The sequence below is a fragment of the Globicephala melas genome, chromosome 8, assembly GCF_963455315.2.
Source record: "Globicephala melas chromosome 8, mGloMel1.2, whole genome shotgun sequence".
Classification (NCBI taxonomy): Eukaryota; Metazoa; Chordata; class Mammalia; order Artiodactyla; family Delphinidae; genus Globicephala; species Globicephala melas.
In genome coordinates this window covers 52,533,935-52,551,760 of record NC_083321.1, presented here as the reverse complement: position 1 = coordinate 52,551,760, position 17,826 = coordinate 52,533,935, and the positions used below count along the sequence as shown (strand labels likewise).

The window sequence follows — 17,826 nt, the reverse complement described above, 5'->3', positions numbered from 1 at the left end:
CAGGAGGCATCAGTGGGAGCAACTCAGGTCTCTGGTGTGGATGCTGCTTTATTTCAGCAGGGCCTAGGGTACCCCCTCTGGGAGGCCCACAGCCTGTCACACAGAGTGTTTAGTCAAAGCCACCCTGCCCAGGATCGGGTGCAGGGCTGGGCTGTACCCAGCCTCCTTTCCCCAAGAGTTCTGAGGGTCCCTCTCAATGCCCTTGTCCCTAAGGGTCTCCCAGATGGTGTCTGGCCCCACCAGGGCTGGGGGTTGGAGGCAGACTGGGATCGGCTGGCCCCGGAGGTATCACGGATGCTCCCTTGGCCTCCGCTGGCATGGAGTTGGGGGCAGGGGGGGCAGGCAAGGAGCAGGATACTAGTAGAGTAGCAGCATAAACTTAAACGGTTTATTGAAGAGCCCAGTGAACATAAACATCTGTCCCCCTCTCCGACCTTAAAAAGCCCTGACACGGGGCTTCCCTGGTGGCGCAGTGGTTGAGAGTCCGCCTGTCGATGCAGGGGACACGGGTTCGTGCCCTGGTCCGGGAAGATCCCACATGCCATGGAGCGGCTGGACCCGTGAGCCATGGCCACTGAGCCTGTGTGTCCGGAGCCTGTGCTCCGCAGCGGGAGAGGCCACAACAGTGAGAGGCCCATGTACCGCAAAAAAAAAAAGCCCTGACACACCTGGATTCCGGTCCCAGCTCCACCCCGTGCCCGTGCAACCTTGGATTTGTAACATGACCAGTCTGAGATTCAGCCTAGGCTGAAATTCACAAGGTTGGTGCAAGGTCAAATCAAACCACCCAGTGGGTAGGACACCTACTAGGGTGCTGGGCATGTAGTAGGCCACCTATTGGCAGAAAGGATTTAATTCCAGCCCAGAGCAAAGCAGTTGGGTTTTTAGATACCTGGCCTGTGATTTCTGTAAGCAGGAAAGAGGAAATTTCACTCAAGGCTCCATGAAATGGTCAGCGCAGCTTAGATACATTCTCACGCTCATGAGCCCAGCACAGGAGGCTCTAGTTCGCCGGGGCATTCAGGAACTCGTCTCTGGGACCAGGCAGCCCAGCAACCCTGGGTGTGAGTCCGGATTCTGCGTGCTCGCCAGTGGCCTAGGGCGAGTCCCTGGTCTCCTTGTTCCTATAAAAGGACACCTAACCCTCAGGGTTGTGAGATTCGGATGAGAAATTACCTGTAAACTCTATGGGAAAACAAAAAGCACTACTGATGCATAGTGGGTGCTTGGGGGAGGGTGGCCTGGGGTGCGGGCCAGTGGCTCAGGAAGCCGAGACTGTTTGTTCCCCGTTCTGGTGACCAGCAGGCTCTGCGACAGCCAGCTCAGTGGCGCCTCATTTGCTTTGCTTAATGGGACAGCTGGTTAATTAACCTCTGAGTTTTCCTGACAAGTGCCCCTGTGAACTTCCCGACATGTGTCAGGGTCAGCCCTCTCCAGACCTTGTCACCCTTGTGCTCAGCTGGCCAGCCTTGGGCATGAGGCTGTGGCCCACCATCCCATCCCCTGATTCTCAGCTCATCCCTCAGATGACCCTGTGGAGCAGTTGCTGTGCTGGGGACCGAAGGAGCAGGAGACAGCTCTGCCCCAGGAGCCCGGATCTGGGTGGGCAGAAAGGGAGGATCCAGAGAAGGATCAGTGACAGGCACCTGGTCAGGGGATGGGAGACAGTCAGTGGGAACAGTTCTGCCTGGCTTGCTACCAATTCCCTGTGACCTTGAGCACCTGACCTTTCTCTCTCTGGACCTCAGTTTTGCATCTAAAAGAGGATGTTGGGAGAGGTGATCCCAGGAAGCTGTGGGCTAACACGAAGCAGTGTGAGGCGAGGAATGATCTCTGAAGCCAGCCAGGCCTGGAGTTCTCACCCTCCATGTCCCAGCCTTGACCTTGGACAGGTCCCCCAGCCTCTCCAAGCCTGTGTGACGGGGGTATGCTGGCCCTGCTAGCACAGGGCAGACACTGATAGTGGACGCCCTGCCCAGCACTGTCTGGTGAGGTGGGCCTCAGGGCAGCTTCAGCCTGTCCCCTCCTCCTTTCCCAGTGTCTCCAGCAGCACCCAGAAATTCCCCAAGAACTCTTGCCCGCAGCAGATCTGGGTGGCCAGGGAGCATTGCTGACCTCAGTGCTGAGTCCACCAGGGCTGTATGTGTCGCTCGTGCCAGGCGCCCCAGGGTAAGGATGGAGCTGAGGATCCTCTGCCTCTTAAACGGACGGGGACGTGCACACAACAGAGCCAGCCTCCGGTCTTCTTCGGTGTCTTGGAAACTTGATCCTTTAGAACCACAGAGTCTTTCCCAAATCTTGGAAGCATTGGATTATGGAACCTCAGAATCTTGGCCCTTTGAAACCAAGACTTTGAGAGTCAGAAGTGACCTTAGGAGTCCTCTGATCCAGATCTCCAACCAGCCTTATGTAGTCCCTCTGCAGACCCCTTGGACACCCCAGGGTCGGGGGCTTACTCTGCAGCCCCCTCGTGCTGGCCTCGGGCTTCAGTCAGGTCACAAGGCCGCCCTCCGCCTCTTTGTGGTCATGATTGAGCCCCAGGCCCACACCCCTGCGGCTGGTAGCTCTGACAGGCAGCTGGGAGGGAGCTAGGGCTCTGCTCAGCTAAGAATAGAAGGCTTTGTGCCATTTAAGTAGCAACCTGATCATATCAGGCCTCCCAGCCAGGCCTCAGGGAGCTTATGAAGCAGGATCTGGGGTCACCGTGGGTCCTCCTGGGTGGTGGAGGGAGAGGGTGGGTGAAGGGTGCTGGGACAGCCGCCGGGCTTCCCTAGGACTTGTCTCCCATTTCCACATGATGATGATTTGACTTTTTCCATCAAGTAAAGCTCATTGCTCCTCCCTTCTCCTTCCTGGGGCTGGCTGGGAACATCACTCAGCGTTCCCCAGGAGTGCCAGGGAAAATCTCTTCTGGGAAGAATTCAAACAAACAAACCAGCCTCTGAGAGGAACAAACAGATCAATGAAAATGGCTTCGTCTTCAAAGAGAGAGCCAATGATGGGGGCCATTTATTAAGCACCTACTGCATGCCAGACCTTGGGCTCAGAATTTTGTGCCCTTGCCTCCTCTAACCCTCACAGGGGAGGTGTCCTTATCCCCACAATGCAGACGAAGACACTGAGGCCCAGCTTGTGCTTGGCACAGCTGGGATCGAAACCAAGGACTGTCCTACCTTGCTCTTTCTGGGGACAAAGGGTTCCTGAGTCAGGGGAGAGGTGAGAGTGGGATTCTTGGAGAGAGCCCTGGGCACGGAGGACGCTGTCCCTCAGTGCAGTTGTGTTGCTCCAGTACTGGATTGGGAGGTTAGATTGTGATCCTGTCACAAACATAGTAGGTGCAGGCCCCTGTTTGTAGAGTTGGAATGAACCCAAATCCCTTGGGTCTCAGATTCCTACTCTGAAGTGAGCAGAGGCTGCCTGGGGTGGGATCATGAGGCTGCAGCTTCTGATTCCTGGGCTTTTGACCAGGAGTGTCCTGGTCCCCCTGTCGGCAGGTCACTGGTGCCTCCCACCTCCCCTCCCCCTCAGAGATTATTCCCAGTGTGCGAATTGGAAGGAATTCCAGGTCACCTTCTGATTGTACAAGCGGGAGGACTGAGGCCCCAGAAGGACAGGGTCATGAAGTAAGTGGGCCTGAGAGCACATAGTAGGTGTTCAAGAAATCCCTTCTTCAATCCAGGCCGATGCTTGCTCCCTTGTGGGGTGCTGCCTCTGTGTGGAGATCTGGGGGGCCTGGGGTTGGCCGGGGGATGGAGTCAGCTGGATCCTGGCAGGCAGGGAGGCAAGGGCCAAAGGCCCGAGCCTCTGTCTGTAGTGCCCCAGACTCATCTATGCTTGCGCCGACCCTGCCCAACTTAAATGTCCCCTCTTCTGTGAAGCCAGCCCGGACTGTCCCCCATAAAACGTCTCCTAATCTCCCTCTCTACTCCAAGAGTGGGAATCTTTCTATAACTGTGGTATTTTTTTTTTAAAGCCACATAACATAAAATTTATCACCTTAATCATTTTTAAGAGTATAGTTGGTAGTCTTGATTATATTCACATTGTTGCACCACAGGTCTCAAGAACATTTTCATCTCAAACACCTGAAGCTCTGTGCCCGCTAAACAACAACTCCCCATCCTCCCACCAGACCTTGGCAACCGCCACTCTACTTTCCGTTTCTATGAATTTGACTCCTCTAAATACTTCATATAAGTGGAATCATGCGGTGTCTGTCTCTTTGTGATTGGCTTATTTCACTTGGCATCATGTCCTTATGGTTCATCGTGTTGTGGCACCTGATAAGATTTCCTTCGTTTTCAAGGCCGAATAACATTCCATCCTACGTATATACCACATTTTGTTTATCCATTTGTTCATCAATAGATACTTGGGTTGCTTCTGTCTCTTGCTATTGTGGAAAGAGCGGAAGTTTTGAAGTTTAATGGGCCTGGGTCAGATCCTGGCTTCCAGCATCACTTGAGTGGCAGGTCTGGGTCCTTCGTCACTTGCTATTGTGCCTAATGAGGTTGCTGCTAGGATGCACGGAAAGGTGCCCGCACACGGCGAGCTCCCGGTGAGTGGTAGGAGGATTCATTCTTGTTACCACTTTCCTCCTAGGGTCAGATCCCTTTTGGGGTTTATAGGACCCACGTACTGAAGCTCACCTTGACCCTCATCCACCAGGGCAGCTCAGCATCTGATGAGTCTTAGAACAGTGTCACTGGAGATCACCTGGGACCAGAGAGGGTCAGGGACTCACCCAAGTTCACACAGCCAGTCCTTGGCCATGCTGGGATGAGACCAAGGTCTCCAGCCTCCCAGCCTGGGAACCTTCCCGCTGCAGGCTCCAGGATCCGCAGGCCTTGTTCTTAGGAGGGACTGGCTCTCCAGGGGATAATTCTGCAGCATGCAGGGCTGAGGGAGGCAGGGAACAGGGAGACGAGCATCTCAGGCTTATCTGTGAAAGGCAGAGGTGGGTGGCATCTGCCAGGCTCCTCTGATCACTGCCTTCTCCAGGTGACAAGGGGCTCGTGTCAGACTCATTTACATGGTTCGGGCTCATCTAAGGTCCTTGCCTTGCACCTGGGAGCTCACTCTGCTTTTTTTTCACACTCATTCAGCTGTTCCTTTGTTTATCCCTTCCCTGGTCATTTATTCAGCAACCGCTCCCTGAGGCCTGCTGTGGTCCTGGAGACCAATCAGACCTTGGAGGCATTTAGTATGGCATGGCAGTGAATAGTGTGGACTCTGGGGCTAAACTGCCTTGGCTCAAATCCTGGTTCTGCTGGTTACCAGCTCTGTGACCTTGGGCAAGTTGCTTAACCTCTCTGTGCCTCAGATTCTTCTTCTTTAAAGATGGGATAGTGATGTTCCGGTTACTGCTGTTACATAACAAATCACCTGGAAACTTAGTGACTTTATGCAAGAACAGTCACTTTAACCCCACGGTTTCTATAGGTCGGGATTTAAGATGGGCTCAGCTGAGCAGTTCTGACTCATGGTTACTCAAGTGGTCTCAGGGCTTTGTTTCTCTCTGCGAGCTCATCTGCGCTTCCCCACAGTATACATCACATTTGATGACCTGGCCTTGGAAGTCTCATAGTGTCACTTTAGCCATTAGTCCCAAGCCCTCCCAGATTCAAGTGCGGGGGTGGGGGGGTGATAACATAGACCCCACCTCTCCATGGCAAGAGGGACAGAGTTATAAGGAGAGCATGTGGGATGCGAGATATTGCTGCAGATGTCTTTGGAAATACAATCTGCTGGAGTTGTAAGAGTTAGATGAATCAAAACACAGGAGACATCTAGAACAATGCCTAGGCATTGTAAATAAATGATAGCTATATATAGTCAAGGGTGATTTCGACCGTATGCAATTTACTTGTGGTGTGCTGACTTTAGGACCTGATTCCCACTATAGATGTCAGTTCATTAACCAGCAGCATTTCCCATTTGGGTAGTGAGGGATCTATAGGAGGTCAACATTCCACACAGAGGGAACCAGCTGTGTAAAGGTTTGGAGCTGGAGAGTGGAGTCCCTGGGGTAGGGACTTAGCTCCGGTTGGCTGGGGCTCCCCTGTGAGGGAGGCCAGGAAGGTGAATGGAGGCCTAGTTGGGAAAAGCTTTGTATATGGGGTGTGTTTGCTCCTATAGGTCCCAGGGAGCCCTCGGCTGAAGTGTGAGGGGCTGGAGTGCTCCACTGGAGGAGCCACTTCTGAGGTGGAATCAGCAGGACTGGGGCAGGGGTGAGGGGTGTAGGGAGAGAGGACAGGAATGATGGGGCTCATACCAGGTGTTCGTCTGGGGCGTTTGCCTCAGCTTTGCATGTGCTGTGCGCATCCCCCTGGCTTGCTTTCCCACCCCTTCCAGTATATGGGATACTTTGCTATTTTTTCTCTGCTTTGATTAGCTCTCCTGCAGAGGGAGGTAGAAGGTTACCACCCTCTGGGGGGGGGGGGTGACTGCCTTGGCAGCCAACCCTGGGGCAGCCGGCAGGGCCAGAGAACACCCAGGGGCCGCCTCCTCTGTCCCCACCCCATTGTGGAGAACAGCCCCTGCACCCCTCGTGGTCTCCCCTTCCAACAGCCCTCCTCCTCTGCAACCTTGCAAGGTCCAGATGGAACTGACGCCAGGGGTTGTGGTATCCAGCCCCCGTCACATCACAGGTGGGGAAACTGAGGCCCAGTGACTCGCTCCACATCCCGCAGCAAGTTAATTAAGGAGCCCTCCTCGGGCCCTTCGTGTGGCTGCAGCCACGTGTGGTGGCGCACGGGACTCCTCCCCACCAGGCCCTCCGCCCACCGCTCCCAGCCCCCCTCTAAGGCCACTGCTCCCTCCTGAGAGAGGTCATGGCTGGGAATATGGTTTCAAGGAAAGAAAAGAAAGTTTTAGCAGTTGTGTAGCCACCTCGTCACCTCGAGGCAAGTCACCTCGCCTCTCCGAGCCACAGTTTTCTCGTCTGTAAAAGGAGCGTGAGAACACCGACCCCAGCAGGGCTGTCCTGAGGATCAGATGAACCCACGAGTGCTGAGTCGTTAGCTCTCTGATGCCGGTGCCGCACCTGCAAAGGGAATTGCCAAGGGTTACTCGGAACGGACATTTGAGCCGTGATTTGGAGGCAGGGCAGGACTAGGGCTGAGAAATGAGGGGATCTTGATCCTAAAAGCTCTGAGCTGTGACTGGGCTGGTGCAGCCCTTCCCTTGTATAATATATGAGAAGGGGTCCAAGGGAAAGATTGGGGTGGGATCCAGGGAGCATCCCCCGTGCGGGCAGCCTCCTCCCCTAGCGCTGAGAGGAAGGGCGTGATGAAGGAGGGCTTCCTAGAGGAAGAGTTTGTGGAAACAGAGGGAAGGGAGGGCTGAGGCAGATAGAGGTCTTCCGGGGTCCGGCATTCCCCAGACCCTTGCACTGCATCCTTGAGATCCAGCCCCGGCCAAGCCAACCTTGACTCCTGGAGCCCATGATGCCCAGGGAGGCTGGTGCCCCGAAGGAGGCATGCTACTTCCGGGAAGCTGTGTCTGTGCGGGCCTGTCTGCACATCTGCACGTATTCCATGAGCCCGTGTGCTGGCACCGAGTAAGCATGAGTATTTGCCTGGGTCTGTCTGGGAGTGTGCGCTTGGTGTATTTTTGTATGTCTACGAATACACATTGCAGGCCCTGTGCGACATCTTGTAAAGGCAGACAGGTTAGAATGCCTCTAAAAGGGGACTAAGTGGTCATGTGTTTTAGCAGAACAAAGAGATAGCCCTTGCCCCAGGGGCCTGTGGACTGTGGGGAGATCCAGACCTCACTGATGGGGCAAGTTCAGCAGAAAGACAATTCCCAGATTTGGGAAACCTCTCCTGGGGCCGCTCTGCGCTGAGCTCGGCCTGGGTGCCGGGACCCAGAGTCAGACCAGGCCCTGGCCATGCACTTCTGGAGCCAGGCTTTGGCCATCACATGTGCAGCCAGACACCAGCGTGGCTGCTGAACTAGGGCTGTACAGGGCACACGGAAACAGAAGAAGGCCGGCTTGAGTGCCAGGAGAGTGAAGGAGGGCTTCCTGCAAGAGGAGCCTGAGCAGAGGGACGTGAGGGACGTTTGGTGGGAGATGAGGGGACGGGGGGCGGGGAGAGCAGAGCAGGGCTTGTGTCGGGTGGGATTTGGGAGTGTGAGGAGGGGGGAGGTCGGGAGGGTAAGTCTGGTCTTCCAGGCGTGGAAGACTGCGAGGATGGAGGCGCCTTGAGTTGAGAGAAAGGCGGAGGAACAGGTTCAGGGGAATGTGATGAGTTCCCATCTGGCCACTGTGGGTGTGAGGTCCCTGTTGGGGGGATGATCAGAGGGTCATTGGATACTTGGGCCTTGCGCTTGGTCCGGGCAGGGACGGGGTATCTGAAGCCACGGGAGTGGTGGTATCGCCCTAGAAGAATGTGCAGGGCGGGGCAGGAGGGAGGGGCTGGACTGGGCAGAGAGGGAAGCCAGCTAAGGCGCAGGGGGGCAGCCGGAGGGGGAGGAGAGAAACCAGGGCAACTGGTGTCCTGGAAGCCAGGGAAGGAGGACGTTTCCAGGAGGGCGAGGGCCAATGTGTCAGGGAGGAGTGAACCGTCCAGGCGGCTTCCTCACGTGGAGGGCATCGTTGATCTTGGTGGGAGCAGAGGGTGGTGGATTTAGAAACAGGTGGGAGGGAGGAAGTGGGGACGTGGGTGTCGATAAGTCTTTCAGAAATTTGGATGAGAAGGAAGGGGCGAAGGGAGTGCTATCTGGAAAGGGGTGGAGGGGAATGAACTGGGAGATGCGCACCTATAAACACCTGCTATGGTCCTCTGCACCCCGGAGGGTTGGCTGCAGAGAGCAGGGGCAGGGGAGGTGCCGCCCTGAGTTCTGCCAGCTCCAGGGCCTCCATCCACACTGGGTGTGGGTGTGAGGATCGGGGGCCCCCACTTTTGACCTCCTAGGAGGCAGAAACCCCACAAACTCAGAGTACCCTCATAAACCAGGTTCCAGGTCAGTGGTTGAAGCTCGGGGCTGGCGGAGTTGGCCTCCAGGTCAGTGGTTGAAGCTCGGGGCTGGCGGAGTTGGCCTCCCGTGGTTTTGTCTTCAACGCTCACCAAGGGGACTTCATAGATGCTTCAGACCAGTAAGGCCTGGGAAGGTCAGGACGTCAATTCACCTGCTCCCGAAGAGGCCATGACCATGCCTGGGCCAGCTCCCAGTTACTGGGAAGTTCTTCCTCTGGGTCTAGCCTAAGTCTTTCCTGCTGTGTGTTCCCTTCTGGTGAACTTGTTCAACCCTGCTCCGTGGAGCCAAGCTCATCAGCAGGCCGCTTTGAGTGGCGGCCAGTGTTTTTACAACTTGTTTTCGTGAAGTTGGTTTGAAGTCTCCCTGCATTCCCAGAATGTCAGACCCACCCTGATTCACAAGGATTGACCAAAACAGGATCTGAGCCAACGAGAGGAATCTAAGGACTTAGTCATCCCCCTTGGATCATCTACAGAGTCTCCTGCTTTCCTTCCAATTAAAAAAAAAAAAAAAAAGAAAGAAAGAAAAAGAAAGATTAGCTCAGATGGCCAGGAGGGGATGGTATTTGAGATGTAAACAGGCTCCGATGATACTGGCGGTGGACAAGAGGGGTCAGTGCTCAGGCTTTGCATGGGGCTGACCTCGATTCCAGCCTGTGTTCCGATGCCTGCCGCGTGGGGGTCTTTGACAACTTTGAGTCTCTGAGCCTCAATTTCCTCATCTCTGAAATGGGAAAACTAATGGCACTTAACCTCATAATTGTCTGAGGTTGGGGGATCTAGAAGCAGACACTGAAATAAGGATTCGTGTGAGAGTGACTTAATAAGAAGTTTTCCAGGGGGAAGAAAACTGCTAAGGGGGTAGGGAAAGTAGAACCAGAAAGAGAAGGAGAAGCAAGAGTGTGACTTCGAGCCAAGCCCCTCGGAGGGGGTACTTGGCTTAGTCCCCAGAGCTGGCTGCCAGGGGCAAGGGTGCTGCAGCACTTAGACCTTGCCCAGGGGGTCCCTGGTAAAGGGGCCCTGGGCAACAGCCATGCCCGCAGGCGAAGGGATTCAGGCAGCCTGACGGCAGCTCACCCACACGCCCCTGCAGTTCTCGGCTTTTGGAAGGGACGGTGCAACCTGGAATGACTCAGAACGGAGAAGGGGTCCCAGGGGACGTGGGTGGAGACAACAGAGGCAGAGTTCTCCAGGCGGAACCTGGCACAGAGGAAGCACCCATTAAGTGTCAGCTCTGCCCACCTGTTAGAAAGGGGGTGCAGAATGGGTGCCCCAGGATCGTGTATGTAGTCAGCAGCAGACAGGACCTTCTGAGAGCTGCCCTGAGCCCCCATTGTTCCCCCAGCCCCAGGCTCTGTCACTGTCTCTCAGCTCCCAGAGGCAGAATCCCTCAGAGCTCCCCAGCCAGCGGACCTGGCCCCAGCCCCCAGGGTTCTTCCTGACTACTTGACGTCAGGCAGTCGATCCAGCCGTGCCAGAGCTGGTCTGATGCCCTGATATAGCCCCTTCCAGAGAAGTCTGCCTCTGTGCCACCCCACCTCCAGCCCTGCCTGCACCGCCTCGTGGGGATTAGTGACGGTCAGGAGGTGGCACAGGCCCATGGAAGCACCGAGCGCCACGGAGGAAACTGAGGCCCAGGGACCTATCCCCCACCTGAATTTATTTATTTTTGGCTGAGTTGGGTCTTCGTTGCTGCACGCGGGCTTTCTCTAGTTGCGGCGAGCCGGGGCTGCTCTTCGTTGCGGTGCGCAGGCTCATTGCGGTGGCTTCTCTTGTTGCGGAGCATGGGCTCTAGGCGCGCGGGCTTCAGTAGTTGTGGAGCGCGGGCTCAGCTCTACGGGGCTTCTTCCATAGAAAGTGCTCACGGAGCTCGTGCTGGTCAGCATGTCCCAGGAACAAATAAACAGAAGTTGTGCTTCCACGACTCTGACTATGATGACTTTAACTGGTGATGTCAGCCTGGGTTGGCCCTGATGGAACTTGTCCCAACCCCTCTCCTGCACCTGTGTTATCACAAGGGATGTCACCCTAATCTGGCCTCTCCACCCTGACCTCTGGGAGTCTAGCCCCGCAGAGCATGACAGGCCTGGGTTCTAGTCCAGACTCTGTCACCTGTTGTGTAACCTTGGTCAAGTCACCTGGCCTCTCCGAGCCTCCGCGACCCGTGTTTCTGACCGAAGTTTTATGTGCGCCCACCTAAAATCAGATGATTTCAATGTGGTGTTAATCCCAGCTTGACTCATACCCAGAGACGTAGAGTGATTTGCTTCTGTTCACATAGTGAAAGGGTGGAGGTGAGAGGGCCAGGACCCATTACCCCCACCCCACTGTGACTGCTTATCTGAGTGCCTTACTCTTTACCAGCTCTGCTCTGGTCCCCACCAGCCTCAGTCTGATTCAGAAGCTGAGCTAACCTCCCTGCAGTCAGGATGAACTGAGCCGGGTACCAGAGTGGTCAGTCACTGCTGTTTAGTCATTAGCTCCCCTGATCACCTACTGGGTAAGGGGTTGCGTGCTCAGATGGGCAGAATCCTTCTTTCCCTTGTCTTAATGTCTAGTCTGTTGCAAGGCTGCACCCTGTCCTGAAGCCTGGGGAATCTGCAGACCCTAGGGGTGAAGGTGGACATGAGGTAGGGGCCCCAGAGGAGGAGGTGGTCTGAAACGTCTAGGGCCCCGCTCCACCCAGGAGCAGGCGTGAGGGGCTGGCCAGGTGGTGGGTGCAGGGGAAGCAAGTTTGCTCACTCCTGGGTATCTGTTGCCGCCTGGGCTAGGCTTTGATCTACCACCAAGGCCCTCCTGCACCCTTCCCCAGGCAGGATGCCTCCTTTGCTCACATGCCCGCTCCGCGTGTCTGTCTGTACCGTAGACTGCGGGCTCCTCCAGCAGGTCTGTCCACGCAGCCTCAGGCCTCCCCTGGCACACCGGAGAGCTCAGGAAATGTGTGTTGGTGATTGGATTTATGTTGTCTAGCCTGGCTTGGGAGTCAGCAAAGTATGAATCCTGGCTCTGCCACTTGCTTAGCTGTGCCCTTGAGCATGGGACCCAAACTCCCTGGAGCCTCCGCTTTGGCATCCGTAGAATGTACTGTAGTGGGAGGCTAAGAGGAGTAAGTGAGAAGACAGACAGGGAATGTCAGCCTCGTACAAGGCTGTGGCCAGCCCTCCTTAAATGGTGGACAGTGTCTTAGTAGATGGACTCCACGTGGGCCAGGCCGAGTAGGAAACACAAGAGATGAGGTGAGCCTCCATCCCATGGTTCAGTACTTTACAGTTTCCAAAGCCCCATCAGGTCCTGCTCACTGGGTTATCCTGTTCATCCCATGAGGCATTCTGGGCTGGTTGCAGTATCCCCGTCTGACAAGTAAAGACCCTGACCCTAGAGGTGACACCGACCTGCCTTTCAGTGGCCAGGCCACACCCAGAACCCAGGTCTCCCGGCTCTCAGTCTCCAACACCACTACCCTGCCCCCTTCCAGAACCCAGGTTCTGGAAGCTCTTTGTGAAAGAGGCTGGGAAGGTGGCAAGCAGGGAATGTGGAGGTTATTTTTTTTATATATAAATTTATTTGTTTATTATTGGCTGCTTTGGGTCTTTGTTGCTGTGCGCGGGCTTCCTCTAGTTGCGGTGAGCGGGGGCTACTCTTCGTTGTGTGTGGGCTTCAGTAGTTGCAGCGCATGGACTCAACAGTTACAGCGTGTGGGCTCAGCAATTGTGGCTCGTGGGCTCTAGAGCGCAGGCTCTGTAGTAGTGGCTCATGGGCTTAGTTGCTCCGCGGCACGTGGGATCTTCCCGGACCAGGGCTTGAACCCGTGTCCCCTGCACTGGCAGGCAGATTCTTAACCACTGCGCCACCAGGGAAGTCCAGAATGTGGAGATTTGTCAGCCCAGATGTCATGGGGCTGAGGGTGCATTCTGGTGGCTTTAGCCCAAAGGGGGGGTCACTGTGACCGGTAGGCCCAGGGTAAGGGGGCAGGAGGGGGTCATGGGTAGAGGTGGACAGAGTGAGGGTGCAGAGGAGGAGAAAACCAGTTGTGGGGGCCATGGACCATTCGCTCAGTCTGAGCCAGTGGGGGCTACCAGCCCGGTGGACCAGAGGCTGCTGGGACCTCCCATCCGGGTCCCTTTGCGGATGGTGCTGGAATGTAAGGGACTTCAAGGAACACCAGGTCTGTGGGAGAATCTGGCAGTCAAGTCATGGCCACTGCCCTTAAAGGGTATTCGCATCAGCTCTGGAAATAAGTCCCTCATCTAAGCATGAGGACTTTTCACGTGAGGAGCACTTTCTAAAAGGCAGACTCAGGAGGACAGGGCTGGCTCGACACCCAGCTGATCCTCAGCGAGGAGAGGCGACCTGCACGGGTGACCTGGGCCCTACCAAAGGGAGCTGGTGGGCAGGGAGTCGGCAGACAGGCATGGCCCAAAATTTGCAGGGCCCAGGACAAAAATACAAACAGAGGCATGCAGTATATGTTTGTCAGATATTGGAAGGTTACAAAACAAACCAAGAAACTACTAAATAAGATAGTTTCATTTTCCCACCTTGTAAAGTTATGGTTTTATGTAACTGAAAGGGACAAAATATCAAGGAAGACAGTTTAATTATTATTACACATCTGGGTGTTTTGTTGGTGGGCTGGTGGCATTTGGATGAGTAATAAGACATATTTCATAAAATATATTTTATTGTCTTCATTTTAGCAAGATGACTGTAATTGTTATAATCAAGATTTTGCACATCATTTGGAAATTGTGTATGGATGGTAATAATCTAAAGGATCAAAAATAAAATGCAGGGCTTCCCTGGTGGCGCAGTGGTTGAGAATCTGCCTGCCAATGCAGGGGACACGGGTTCGAGCCCTGGTCTGGGAAGATCCCACATGCTGCAGAGCAACTGGGCCCGTGAGCCACAACTACTGAGCCTGCGCGTCTGGAGCCTGTGCTCTGCAACAAGAGAGGCCGCGACAGTGAGAGGCCTGCGCACCGCGATGAAGAGTGGCCCCCGCTCGCCGCAACTGGAGAGAGCCCTCGCACAGAAACGAAGGCCCAACACAGCAAAAATAAATAAATAAATTTATAAAAAAAAAAAAAATGCAGTTGTATTTAGAGTGTATAGAATTTGAATATATTTCCATCAAAAATATAAATTGAATGTAAAGAAAGGAAAATTTATATTTTCAAAAGTTGTTTTTATTCCTTGAAATTATCTAGGAAATTAAAACTATAGACATCATAATTAATGAATATCCAGTTTTAAAATACAATTATTTAAATAGACACGATATAGTAATTCAAATTTTTAAAGATTTTATAAAAATTAAACTATTCATAGTTGTGATTAATGTCCATCTAGTTGCCAGTGTAAAGAATTAGTACCACATTTCATGGGACTTCCCTGGTGGTGCAGTGGTTGAGAGTCCGCCTGCCATTGCAGGGGACACGGGTTCGTGCCCCGGTCTGGGAAGATCCCACATGCTGCGGAGCGGCTGGGCCCGTGAGCCATGGCTGCTGAGCCTGCGCGTCCGGAGCCTGTGCTCCGCAACGGGAGAGGCCACAGCAGTGAGAGGCCTGCGTACCGCAAAAAAATAAAAAAAAAATAATAATAAAAAAAGAATTAGTATCTCATTTCATGTTACATTAATCCAAGTAATATGAATTGTTAAATACTGTAAGATGTTCCTCAGCTGCCGTGTGCATTTATTGCGAATACCACACTAATTCATGAGTACTTTTAGAACCACAGATTGGAACAGGGAGAAAAGCCAAAAAAAAAAAAAAAAAAAAAGATGCTCAGCATTACTGGGAAGCGGATGCTTTGTTATGTAAGAAGTTGTTGCTCTCTGAAAGGATTTGACAAGTTTAATTTGTCTGCCCCGCAAAACATTCTTGCCACTTAGTGCCCTTCCTCCATCCCTCCCGTCCCCCCCCAGTAGCATCCTGTTTCCCTCCCTTTCCCACCCTTGCCCCTGTCAGCCACTGTGCAACCCTCAGACCTTCATCTGGGCACAATCACCTTTTGTTCTTCAAACCCAAGAAATGAAGAGTTTCTTAGAGGCCTGAGCAGTGTTAGGGGAGCGGATTAGGCTTGTGGGTTCCATGGATGTTGTGTGACAGAAGCTCCTGTATGTTCTGTAATGTATTTATTTGTGAGTGTATGTTTGTGATGTGTGGGGCTCAGGGCAGTAGCCCTTCTTCCCTGCACCTAAGGGTGTTTCAGGGGATGTCTTCTTGCCCATGAGATAGATGTCTATCCTGCAGCTAACGAGAGATAAATGACGGTGCTTATGCTAGAGCTGGAGCTTAAATCTAGGTATCGGCATACACTCATTCATCTCTTTCACATATGCTTTTGTTCATTTATTTAAAACCTATATTCACGTCCTCCAATCCTTTATTTCATCGTGGAATGCCAGGCTGTAGCAGTCTTGTAGTGCAGCCCCGTGATCCTACAGACGAGGGAATTGAGGCTCAGAGAGGGGCACTGATGTACATAAGATCATACAGCAGAGAAGCCCTCTGGCTGGGTTTCACAATGCAGACGATGGGTGTGGCTTTTGAGTTTCAGGTAAAATCTGAATATGTGTCGCTAGGTCCCAATCAGCTTCCCTTCCTTCACCAGACTCTGTCACCGAGGCACCTGCCCTGGGGAGCTCCTGGGGGTGGGGGTCAGGGGTTCTGCCTGAAGAGCCACTTCCTGTTTGGGGCCAAGCACTTCCTTCAAGTGACTCATAAGCTCCCACTGGCCCCATCCTGGGAAGCCAAGGTGGGGATAGAGATGGGCCCTGGCCGCATCCCGCCCTGCCTGGTACCCAGGCTGGGTGATCCTGAGACGGAGCAGTGCCACAGACTGGATGTAAGAGCTGGGCCATGGAAGGAGGATGCTAGACTGTTCTCGCCCAGCCTGGCAGGCAGGGCTCTGAGAGTGCAGGGGAATTGGGGCCACAGTGGGCATGAGGGCAGCGTCCACATCCAGCCACTCCCACACACATCTGGTTTCCAGGGTAGCTGCTGCCCAGGTGGGGGCCGACAGCAGAGCTGGGTCCCCCTCAGGGGGAACTTGTGATGTTTTTTCTTCCTTGCAGGGCAGTGAGGTGTGATGGAAAGAGCAGTAGGCTGGGGGTCATGGACTTGAATTTCCGACACCAACTTTCTGGTGACCTTGTCAGTTCCCAGCCGCTCTCCGGGCTTCAGTATCCATGTCTGTCTAATGGCGGAGGGCTTGCTGGCTGTGACATGTGGCAAGTTATTATTACAGGATTTCCATTAAGAGATTTGTGTTTGAATTCTGGCTCTGCCACCTTGCTGAATGTGTCCATCTCTCAGAGACTCCATTAAAAAATTTGAAATAATCATCACCACTTTAAGCATTTTACATAATTTAATTCTCACATCAACCCTATGGGGTAGGTTTTATTATTATGATTATTGTTTTATACATAAGGCGATTGGGGCACAGAGAGGTTAAGTAACTTGCCCAAGGTCACACAGTAAGAGCCAAGATCCTAACTTAGGCAGTTTGACCCCAGTGTCCATGCCATTAACAACTATGTTCTTGCTACTCAAACTGTGGTCCCTGGACCTGCAGCAAGGTATCACCCAGGAGCTTGTAAAAAAATGTAGAATCTCAGACCCCAGCCTAGACCTACTGAGTTGGACTGCCTTTTAACAAGATCTCTAGGTGATTTGTTTGAGAAGCCCTGCTCTATTTATTTTTTTTTTTACATCTTTATTGGAGTATAATTGTTTTACAGTGGTGTGTTAGTTTCTGCTTTACAACAAAGTGAATCAGTCATACATACACATATGTTCCTATATCTCTTCCCTCTTGCGTCTCCCTCCCTCCCACCCTCCCTATCCCACCCCTCCAGGCGGTCACAAAGCACCGAGCTGATCTCCCTGTGCTATGCGGCTGCTTCCCACTAGCTATCTACCTTACGTTTGGCAGTGTATATATGTCCATGCCTCTCTCTCGCTTTGTCACAGCTTACCCTTCCCCCTCCCCATATCCTCAAGTCCATTCTCTAGTAGGTCTGTGTCTTTATTCCTGTCTTACCCTTAGGTTCTTCATGACTTTTTTTTTCTTATATTCCATATATATGTGTTAGCATACGGTATTTGTCTTTCTCTTTCTGACTTACCTCACTCTGTATGACAGACTCTAGGTCTATCCACCTCATTACAAATAGCTCAATTTCGTTTCCTTTTATGGCTGAGTAACATTCCATTGTATATATGTGCCACATCTTCTTTATCCATTCATCCGATGATGGACACTTAGCCCTGCTCTATTTCTATTCCCTCTGTCACTTAGGCCTTAGGATCGTTGTGGGAGATGAAGAAAATAAGTGTTTCATAAACTGTAAAGTGCAGTGCATTCAGGGCTCTGTGAGAAACCTGGGGACTGCAAGTGGAGGGAGGCAGGGCTGGGGGTGCCCCAGGAGTCCATCTCTCAGTAGCTGGATGTCATTTCCAAGCTTCTGTGAGTCCACCTCTATCCCCCTCCCATCCAAGGCTGAGTCTTGTTTGTATTTCTTGCTGGTATGAGGCTCCAGGGCCCGATCAGATTGGAGAAGGTTCTTATGTCGGAATGGGATTGGGCTGGACACCAGGCCTGAGCCACCCCTGCCCTGGGTCCCACCCTGGCTCTGACTCTGACTCTCTGGGTGACATAGGCCCTGCCAGCCTCAGTGTCCCCTAGTAGGCAATGTGGCGACATCCTCCACAGCCTGCAGTGCTGACCCAGCACCCCCTTCGCTCTCCCCCTCTCCCCAAGGCCTGTCAGGACCATCTCTCCTCCCAGTTCCTGGGCAGGAGGGCTGCCCTGCCAGCTGCAGGAGCTGGTGATG

General features: G+C 53.4%; 1 protein-coding gene across 4 annotated transcripts in view; it reads left to right on the top strand.

The window, feature by feature from the left end:
• GDPD5 (glycerophosphodiester phosphodiesterase domain containing 5) overlaps window positions 1–17,826 on the top strand; it is a 90,057-nt gene that overhangs the window by 16,485 nt on the left and 55,746 nt on the right. The window lies entirely within an intron of this gene.